The 10,878-nt window shown below is 38.6% G+C and overlaps 1 protein-coding gene across 1 annotated transcript in view; it reads right to left on the minus strand.

The window, feature by feature from the left end:
* Nucleotides 1–1,366, minus strand: part of RHOH (ras homolog family member H) — a 28,410-nt gene extending 27,044 nt beyond the window's left edge. Inside the window, exon 1 of the mRNA XM_020786238.3 lies at nucleotides 1,260–1,366. The gene's annotated coding sequence lies outside the window, so the exon portion shown is untranslated. The remainder of the gene's footprint in view (nucleotides 1–1,259) is intronic.
* Nucleotides 1,367–10,878: the final 9,512 nt, after the last annotated feature.

A 10,878-nucleotide genomic window follows, 5' to 3' on the forward strand; every position in this document is an offset into this window, starting at 1 on the left:
ATTCTGAAGGAAATAAACCCTGAGTGCTCACAGGAAGGGCAGCTCCTGGAGCTGAGGCTCCAACACTTTGGCCATCTCATGAGAAGACACCCTGGAAAAGACCCTGATGTTGGGAAAGAGTGAAGGCAAGAGGAGAAGGGACAACAGAGGATGAGATGGTTGGACAGTGTCATCGATGCTACGAACATGAATTTGACCAAACTCCGGGAGGCACTGGAAGACAGGAGGGCCTGGTGTGCTCTGGTCCATGGGGTCACAGAGTCAGACACGACTTCACGACTAAACAACAAGGTTTCAAGTTTTTTTAAAAAATCATAGAGGAGATTATCCTATCCCTCTGTGTCCCAGAGGGATTTTTCTTTCTTTGAGTCCCTCCTCAAACCTGTCTTTGGCCTAACTTGTTCATCCTCATTCCTTACTGAAAAACAGACCATGCTCCTATGACTAACGTGGCATAATTTTTTTCTGTCTTATATCCTATCAATGTATACCAAGAGAGCTGGATTGCACCACAAATCACACTGCATCCCTGATTCAGCTGTCCCTTTCTGTGCACAGGTAAAGGAATAGCCAATTAATGCACACAAGCCCATTAAGAAATGCATGAAGAATCCTACCATATAGCAGACATGGGTGATTTGATCCTATGATCAATCTATGTGCAGTCTGACATCCAAGTTCTGTTAAGTGCAGTATATGTATAGAATTGCCCCAAGCTTCTTAGTTTCAGCAACTAAGGGTCTTTTGGTTGCTAATGTTGAGGAGGAAGATACTTTTGTTGATCTGGTGCAGATCTCCCATGGAACTAATAGTAGATCAAGGTCTACCATTTGACTACAACTAACATACAAATCCTCTCCCCACCTGTTCTGTGATTCACTATACAAGACGTTGTGTGTGGAAGCAGCAGCTCGTCAGTTAAGTCATGGGTCTCTGATCTTAGAAGTGTGGAGTCTTTTGAATTAAGATGAATTTCAGCCAAGTCTCCATGCACATAAGCTTTTGTTCTTTGGCACATTGTGGCACATGAGAATCTTTCCTACTACTAATCTCTGCATAAAATCTGTTATATAAGAGAAATAGCTGTTCTATACATTACAGAAGTTAAGAGTGCAACTAGAACAAACCTAGTTGATTTCAAGTTGTGCTGATGTTAACTGGGGTTTAAACTTGTATTTAGTAAAGAATCCATAAGGAAAATATGAACTTTGTTCAAATATATCATTTTGAAAAAGACAAGATCAGAAAAAGAGACTTACCAGATGCAGGCTGATAAACAATCCGGAGTGGTAAACATGGGTCACATAATATTTTCTTAGGAGAGTAATACTTTAAAAAATATTTCCCGTTTTCCTCCAACTGTACTTGTGCAGCAAATTAATTTTTTTAAATTCTAAAAAGTAAAGAAAGCCAAATGTTGAGTTTTCAAGTAAACCCCAGTTGAATTCAGCCAGTTTAAGTGCCTTGTGTTTCAGAGCAGAAGCAGCAACAGCTGACATGAAGGGAAAAAAGATCAGTGAACAGTTTAGCTCGAGTCAGTTTCCTGAGGGTTTCTCATCTCTGTCGGTGTGGGTTTCGGTGTGGGTTGGGTGTGTGGGTCTCATTCTGATCAAGACAAACCAAGTGTGTTGAGTATGCACAGAGCTGAAGAGGTGTGGGGTGGTAAAAGGCATGATGTCATGCCTGAGGCAGTTCCTTTCTCACTGTTACCTCGCCTCAGATCTTATTGCTCTTTCTAACATGAAATGTGAGCTCAGATCAAACACTGCCACTGGTCTCACCCAGGACTAGCTTACCCCCTACTAAAATGTAGATTTAGGAGGCTTTATCAGATGGCAGATTTTAACACGATTAACACCCAGACATGATCCATCCATCCATCCATCTGCTGCTGTTTGCAGTGTTCACTTCAGTGTTCATAGTTAAAATTTGAAAATGTTGGAGGGAGAAGCTAAGGTTTATTACATCAAGCCTGTGAATACTCTAGTCACTAGAATCTGGTGGATGCGCCATCCAGTGTATACTTTCTAGGAATCAAACCTTGTTTAAACTAGACTTATTTCTGAGTTCTGCCTTAGATAGCACTACAAATGATATTAGACTCACAGATCTGTTGGCTGTAAATGTCCTGCCCCCATCCATTTTGTTCCATTACACTCAGAGGCCTCTTTTTGTTCCATTACACTCAGAAACCTCATTCTAGAGGCAGCGATTTCTGAATACACTTTTCTTAGCAGGTCAAAGTGTGCTAAAAGTGTGTAAAAGTATACCTGTTGCCACTGTTGATAGAAATGGAACATCCTGAATGTTCAAGGATTTCCCCTGTGTTTTTCTCTTTCTCTAAAGGGAACAGGAGGTGCAATGGGACAAACACAGCACTCTGAACCAGAGGATACGTTATGTTTTGATGCACCAGCACACTCAGTCACTTCCTGGTCAGTCTTCTTTATTGGCAACAGAGAACAACATCTGGCTGAAGTGAGCATAACAAACACTAAGAGATAAACATATTTATTGCTGTTTTAAGCCACTCTGAGTCATAATGTGCAAGATTTGTTGAAACCCATTATTATTTTAGTTGAAAAATGTTTGTGGGGGAGTAAAGGCAGGTGTTGCTGACAATCAGTTACCAACAAAGAAACAAAAATTAGTTCAGGCTTAGTCAAAACTGCACGCATTGTGCACATTCTGTAAGCCATAGGGTAGAAGTATTCATTTATGTGGCTGTCACAGGCATCCTGAAAATACTTTCTCTGAAATGACTGAGCTGTGAGTATATAACAGCCAGTACCTGTTCATGCTGGGGTAATGTAAAGTCATGCTGGTGGAAATGTACTAGGCATTACGCTTGACAACGAGGAATTGCACTATGCAATTGCGCAATCAGTTGTGCATCTCAGCAGAAGTGCTTTGGGAATTGCATTGCAGCACAATCCAGAGTGGATGTGATGACAGACATATTACGAGACACATAATGTTTGAACTGCAGACCCGGAAAGGACCCTATGGATCATGTAGGCTCAACATCGTTTCGGTGATGTAATAAATGTTGCTTTTTGAATGAGAAACAAAGATTTGTTACACGTTTTTGTGATTTTTTGGGGGGTGATATGCTCATTATCTTTGTAAATTGTATAGTAAGTGTTCACTATAACAAATATTCTGTATTTGTTATATCACATTGCTAGAATTGTGATTGTTTTTGGTTTGGGAGTGTGCAGATATTCCAGGTAATGAACACTCAGTTCCCCATATAAGTATGAATGAATAGAAGTTTCTTTTGCATAACTTAGTGGCTTCTTTTATCTTCTGGCTAATTATGTAGTAAAGTTTCTTTGGGTATGGCCCTAACATTGGACAAACTAAGGCAGCTATCTCAGGTGAGTGACTGTGAGTGTTGATAGTTGTTAGTTCTTCAAATTGTTATTATTGTATTTTCACCACCTGGTGGGCAGAAATTCTTGTGTTCAAAATAACTTGGCTGCCTTGATCTGCATCTTGGTTTACAGGGTCTGGGAGAGCAACATTACTGCATCAGGCAGTAAAATGTGTCTTCTTCTGTTTTCATTCCCACTGATAGTACAACATCTTCATAAGGAAACATGAGAACAAAAATATGAGAACTTTAGGTAAAGGTTCCCCTTGACATTTAGTCCAGTCATGTCCAGCTCTAGGGTGCAGTGCTCATTCCCATTTCCAAGCCATAGAGCCAGCATTTGTCCATAGACAGTTTCCGTGGTCACGTGGCCAGCGCTACTAGACACAGAACACAGTTGCCTTCCCACCATGATGGTACCTATTTATCTACTCACATTTTTACATGCTTTCAAACTGCTAGGTTGGCAGGAGCTGGGTCAAGTGACGGGAGCTCCTTCCGTGGCATGGATTCGACCTTACAACTATTGGTCTTCTGACCTAGCAGCACAGAGGCTTCTGCGGTTTAACCTACAACGCCACCATGTCTGTTCACATTTAGTTGATTGTGAACAGAGAGCAATCCAGTTGCTTATATGTGTGGTAAAATTTCATTCACATAAAATTATGTGGAGGATTCATATGTACTGGGAGCACATGAGACAGCTAGATGCCTGTCTCTTGATACCACTCCCCTGCATCTGGCATTTTGAGGTACGTTCCTTTTAAATCTGGAGAGTATACATCCTCTTCATGGCTTGTAACCAGCGATGGACTTTTCCTCCAGAAATCTGTCCAATCCTTTTAAAAGAATCTAGGCCAGATGCCATCACCACATCCTGTGGCAAGGGGTTCCGCAGGGTAAAGAAATACTGTATTTTCTTTGGTCTGTTCTCACTCTTCCAACACTTAATTTGAGTGGATGTCCCCTGGTTCTGGTATTGCGTGAGAGGGAAAAGAGCTTCCCCAAATAAGTAGCATCTTATTTGGCCCTTATATTGACATCACAATCTCCATATTCAAAAGCTCTCTACCAAGCTCACATGAAGCATCCTACTGGGTCAGACCAAAACCCCTTATCATCTACCATTGTTTTCATAGTAGCTAAACAACTTATAGAAAGCCTACGAGCACGTACAAACAGGCCAAATATAAATACAATAACCCCACTCTGCTTATTCTCTTAGCAACTGGTTTTGAGGTACAGTTTCTGTAATGCTAGAGATAAAATGCAGTGTTCATGACCAGAAGTTAACCTTATCCTCCACAAATTTGCCTAAACCTTCTGGAAAGTCATCCTAGTAGAGGTCATTTACTATGTCCTGTGGAAGCAGGTTCTCTGATGTGTCCTGAACCTCCCACCATTTATCTTCACTGGCTGACCCATTTCTAGTATAAGAAGGAGAAAGAACTTCTCCAATTTTCTTTGCACCATGTGTAATTGTATATATCTCTATAATACCCTGGCTTACTTGTTCTTTCTAAACTTAAAAACTCCAAAATAACACAATTGTTCTCAGTTAGGGAGTTACCCTGGACCATTGTTTCAGTTGCCATTTCCAGCATCTTCTTGAAGTTCTACATTATCTTTTTCCAGGCACAAGTGCCTAGGATGGCGAACCTATGGCACACGTGCCACCGCTTGCATGCAGAGACCTCTCCGTGGGCACGCAAGCCATGTCACCGGATCACTACCCCCTACCCCTGTAGCTGAACCTCAAACTGCACAATTGTAAGCCACCTATCCCTGCTACCTTCCTTGGTTGCAGCACTTGTAAATCAGTTATTTTGGAGATTGGAGATAAGGCTGCTTTATTGTTTACTGCTGTAGAAGAGCCCACGGCAGTCAATCCGGCTTGTGAATTACTACTTCCACCAGACGTAACTGCAAGCAGGAGGGAAGGCTCCAATTAAGGCGGGAAGGAAGGTCACAGAGAGAGGGGGGTGGATTTATCAAGCTTGTTTAAATGTTATGAGAGGAAACGGGGATATACTGAACTCAAGCAACTGATCGTTGAAAATTTAATGAGTGTGTGTGTGTGTATGTGTGTGTGTGTGTGTGAGAGAGAGAGGGGGGGGACTCTCATAAAACCATGAAAAAAGAACCTTCCAAAGTGTGTGAGAGACACACAGAGACTTGACTCTTTCATAAAACCATGCAAAAAGGAACCTTCCAAAGTTAATCTCCACTGCATTTAGCTCTGCAGTTTCTGCTGAGAACAGCAAGTATTTCAAGATTCTGTTTCAACTCTAAATTAAACTGGGCAGAACTGGAATATTTATCAGAGTCTTGCTAACAGCAAACACATAGTAAAAGATAACCGACACACCTGGGACTAGATGTCTGAAGTGTGTAGCAATCGTGTTTCTCTGTTTCTCATGCCCAATGCAGGCAAGACTATCATAGTTTATTCCCCAAATCTGAATCCAAGTTTCTCTGCTCCTGGTCCTGCTTTGACTGCAACACCAAACAAAAGGTGTTGCAAACAAAATGTGGCTTTCTTTATTGAGTCAATCCTCTCATGTGCACTCCTCCTCTTTTCCTACTGCATTGCACTTTTTCCTGAGTTGCTGCCTTTTCCAGTGAGCTTGTCTTCTCATGATACCTCTGAAGTACAATACCCTTTGTTTGGTTATTTTAGCTTCTAGTGAGAGTCCACACTTAATTTTCTTTACTTATCTTTCTGACAAGTCATGCTATCTGTAAAACTCTTTTTCAACATTACATTTCAAATAAGTGAAATGTGTATATACACTTTATGTAGTGTACAAAATGTAGATATATACAGTACTTTAAAAGTTTTCACTCCTATATATAGCTGCTTTTCTGAGGGTGGTATACTTTGGAGGAAACAAGTCCAGGATTTCAATGTACATAATAAGCTTTATAAATAGGGTGTATTTAATTCCGTTTAGCATTTTGCACTTGACTTTCCTCTAAAAGAGCTGTCAGTTCCTCCAATCAATAAAGAACCAGACAGACAAAATGTGTAAATGACATCATGAGAGAGGAGCTGGTGAAACTGTTGTCTTTGCCTGGAAGAACACAAGGGAGAGATATCTACAATGCTGTGATGGAGGCTATTTTGTCACAAGACATAAGAGCAGAAAAAGTAGTTTCAGTTACTAGTGACGGGCACCTTGCATAGTGTGGGTAACATCTGGTTTCTTACAGTTCTGTTAAAGAAGCAAAACATACAGTCATTCAGTTTCATTGTATTATACATCAAGAAGCTCTTTGTACAAGGAAAAGCAGCAAAAAATTAGATGATATACTCAGAGATGTCACAAAAATGGTGAATTACATCATGGCTCGTGCTCTTAATTTTCAACAGTTTCAAGCACTTCTCAATGAGGGCACAGTATAATACTTTACTTATGTACAATAATGTCTAGGGTCTGAACAGAGGATGAGTCCTGGAGAGATTCGTAGCCTGCTTGAATGAAATTAGGCTGTTTATGACTGAAAAGGAGCAAGAATATCCACAGCTCACTGATATGGCCTGGCTTACCAACCTCATGTTTTTTACAGATTTTACAGCACACTTCAGTGTACTGAACAGAAAACTGCAAGGCTTAGGGAAATCTGGAAATGGAGCTATTGGAATATCAAAAAAGCTCTATCTGGAAAAATAAATTCTATAATCTGCATACAACACTGGAGAAGAGAGTGTGAAGGGATGACAAAGGACAAAACAGTTGGTAGTTCTGAAAATGAAATCCTTAAAGTGTGGATTCCTCTGCCAAATAATTTTAAATCAATGAAAGCACTTGGGATTGCTCTTCTTGTTTTGTTTGGGTCATCTTATGCTTGCGAGCAGCTGTTTTGAGCTTTGAATTGTATCAAATCTGATACAGAAACAGACTGACAGATGACCCGAGTGCTGCATGTGTTGCTCTCAAACTAATGGCATATAAACCAAGGTTTGACAAATTATCAGCATACATACATCAAAAATCAAATTAATTGTGCAAAAGCATGCCAAATTCAAAATTTTACCTAATGCAGTGTTTGCAGTCCAAGACACTAATTTAGGAGTTGCTTAAAGTGTGTTAAGCAAGTTTAGTTTTCTTGTTTATCTTGCTCATCCTAATACAGGTTAACTTTTACTAATCCAACACCTGTAGAAGCCGGGAAAGGACCTGGAGTAAGGCTTGCCCCATACAATTTCAGCATGGCATATAATCATATTACAAGTTGAGTATCCCTTATCAAAAATACATGCACATAATTATTTTTAAAGTTTGTATATATTACCTGGCTTTAGGCTATGTGTACTAGAGTTGATGGTTATTTTTCAATTAAAATTTTTTTTTGTATCATTGAAATCTCTGTTATTGTTTTTCTTTTAAGACAAAAGGTGTTGATTATTTCAGACAACTGTATGAGCTGTTTTTTTTTCCTAAACTAAAACCTGAGTATTAAGGATTAATTACAGCGTTGGCACTTTGAAATAATTAATTTGGTTTTGTGTTGCCGTTTGGACATTCGGGTTCAAAAAGGTTCGCCGTCACTGGAGAACTATACAGAGTAACCCACATATGGACACATGATAGATTTGTTAAGATATTACAACATTGTCCATTGTACTGTAGTTTCAGTTGCTTTGCTAATGATTCAACATGAAGTTTGCCCTTTTTATAGAAGCTACATTGAGTAGACATTTTTGGGACTTCCAGTGTTGGGGCTTACTGCTGTTAGCTAAAAACCTCTTTGATGGGTCATTTCCAGACGTTTTCCTTGATAATTAACACTCTCAGTTATTATGGATTTTTTTAAAATTGTTTTCAATTATTTGTTTTTATTGATTGTATTGTTCTTGTACTATTTTTACTCCAGACTGCTTTGAGATTTTTTCAAAAAAGCAGAAAGTTGTATAAAATGTTCTTAAATATATAAATAACTGAATCAATTTTAATAGAGGTATCCATAATGAATCCAAGATCCTGTCTTTGTCACTCAGCCAGACTATCAGTAGTGTGTACATACAATCAGGAGTTTTGCCCCAGTGTGCACCACTCTACACTTACCTACGTATATAGAACAGTCTGTCATTTTAATCCATCTGCAGCTTTTCACTGTCAATTTTAATTAAAACTATCTTAAATAATTCAGCATTTTCACTAAGCTTGGAAACCTTACTGCTCATCTCTAACACTAGATCATTTATGATCAATTAAAAAACATGTACTCCAATATGTTAATATTGGCACACGTCCATTATGAGAACTGACATCAGGAAGCATGGTCATTTAGAAACTATTGCTGCCCACAAATAAACTTTTTTTAAAAACAAGGAATGAGTTTAGATTTTAAAAAACAAATTTGTGTGTTCAAAACAGCCTTTAAATGGGTACAAGGACCAAACATGTTCACCCACAGAGGTTTTAGGAGTTGTAACTGGCCATTTTATGTCAAATTTTATTATTAGACAACACTTATGTAAGTTCAGTGGATCAATGGATCTGAAAATAACAATGAAAATAACAATGGGATTTTGTCTCCAGTCTATGGTAATTTAATTAAAGTATTCTGTTTTCTCATCAGAACAAAAGTGGTGCAGAAATTTATCTGTATTCCACAGGCGTCATTTTCTGTGAATTACATCTTGTCAAATAGCTGTCATTTACTGTATGATGTCTATCAGGTATGAAAACCATAAGATAAATGTTTCAGTGATGACTTCACTGTAACTCCAACATCAGGAGGAAGTGGAGCAATATGAACTATCATTTTCCTGTTATCTTCCTCTGAACCATTACTTCTCTTTGGAGTTAATTTCTACATTGGCTAAAATCAGACAAATTGTGTGAATAGTGTTAATTTGGTAGATACTTTTACTTGGATTTTTTGGACAAGTCTTTCACAAAAAAGTAAGAACAAGACTTGTCTTATACTGAGGTGATCAGGTGAAAAGGCGGGCAGGGTTCCTCTAATAGTTGCTCAGAAGAGGAAATTTCAACTGGAGGAAGTTTTTAATGCAAACACCAAAATTTCCTCTTCCACATACAACTGTTAAAGATAAAGAATCCTGCTCTTTTTAAAATGTGATCAATAGCTAAAGAAACAGAGATTAGAAAAAGCAGTAACTAAAAATCATAAAGGTAAAGGTTCCCCTTGACATTTAGTCCAGTCATGTCTGACTCTAGGGGGCTTTGCTCATCCCCGTTTCCAAGCCGTAGAGCCAGCGTTTGTCCAAAGACAGTTTCCGTGGTCATCTGGCCAGTGCAACTAGACACGGAACGCTGTTACCTTCCCACCGTGGTGGTACCTATTTATCTATTCACATTTACATGCTTTTGAACTGCTAGGCTGGCAGGAGTAACTAACAATCATAATGAGTCGTAATTAGCAGGGTCTCCTTATGGATCCACACTAGGATTTCTAATACATTAATTGTTCATTAATTAACTGGAATAAGGATAAGCGACGAATTGGTTAAATTTGCAGACAATTGGAATTTTTAGTCTAGGAAAAAAACTGGAAAGGACCAGAAGAATATAATAGCAAGTGATAAAAGCATACACAAAATGAAAGAAGTAGATAAAAGAAAATATAAACACTTCCAGGATCACCTCGTGTAACTGGTTGGCTTTAGACCAAGAACAGACAAAATACTGCCTGACACAAAATGTAATTTATGGAATTCATTGCCACAAAATGTGGTCAATATCTTCAAGGACTTAAGGGGGGGGGAGTTAGACAGATCTATAGAGGACAGGGTTATCATTACTCATGATGGCTATTTGTGGAATTATTTGTTACATTCATATCTCACTTCCCTTTTACAAGGTCAAGAATACAATTATGGGTATCTTTCTCTCCACTTTCTCTCCACAAGTATCCCTGTAAGATAAGTTGGTTATAGAATTTTTATACTGTATATGTTTTTAATGAATACAAATACTGTTAGAGTACAAGAAATTAGGAAAGTCCTAGCTCTCTACATAGCAATCATACATTTATATCTTTATCTATAAGAATTTTCTCCCCACCACTCTTTTCCTCCCCGCCACTCTTCTTGGGAATTTGCCTGTTGATCTCAAGGAACTCTGCATTTCCCATCAAAGACTGGAATTAGAAGAATCTTTCACAACACAATCCAAATCTCTGAATGCAGACCACACATCTATCCCACAAGTCTTTCAAATTGTTATCTATCACTAATTGTACCTGGATGCCAAAGCAGAAAAACAAGCACACAGTTCTCAGAATAGTTCCCAGGAACTGAAAATACTTCATTGATTGCCTAATTGACAGGTTGCGAGTTCTTCTTGAAACAATAAACTTGTTCTTAGCTTGTACTTATGACTGCAGGTGGTTGCCTCATATGTTTGCATGCAAATATCAAAAAAGAGGAAAGAGAAATTCCTTCATAAGGAAAAGTGTCATGTAAGAGAAATTATGATATACACTTTTCTCTCAACATCTAATTTTCTGTGAACTGGGATGTTTTTGTATGG

This window comes from Pogona vitticeps, chromosome 5 (genome assembly GCF_051106095.1).
Source record: "Pogona vitticeps strain Pit_001003342236 chromosome 5, PviZW2.1, whole genome shotgun sequence".
In the NCBI taxonomy this organism is placed as follows: Eukaryota; Metazoa; Chordata; class Lepidosauria; order Squamata; family Agamidae; genus Pogona; species Pogona vitticeps.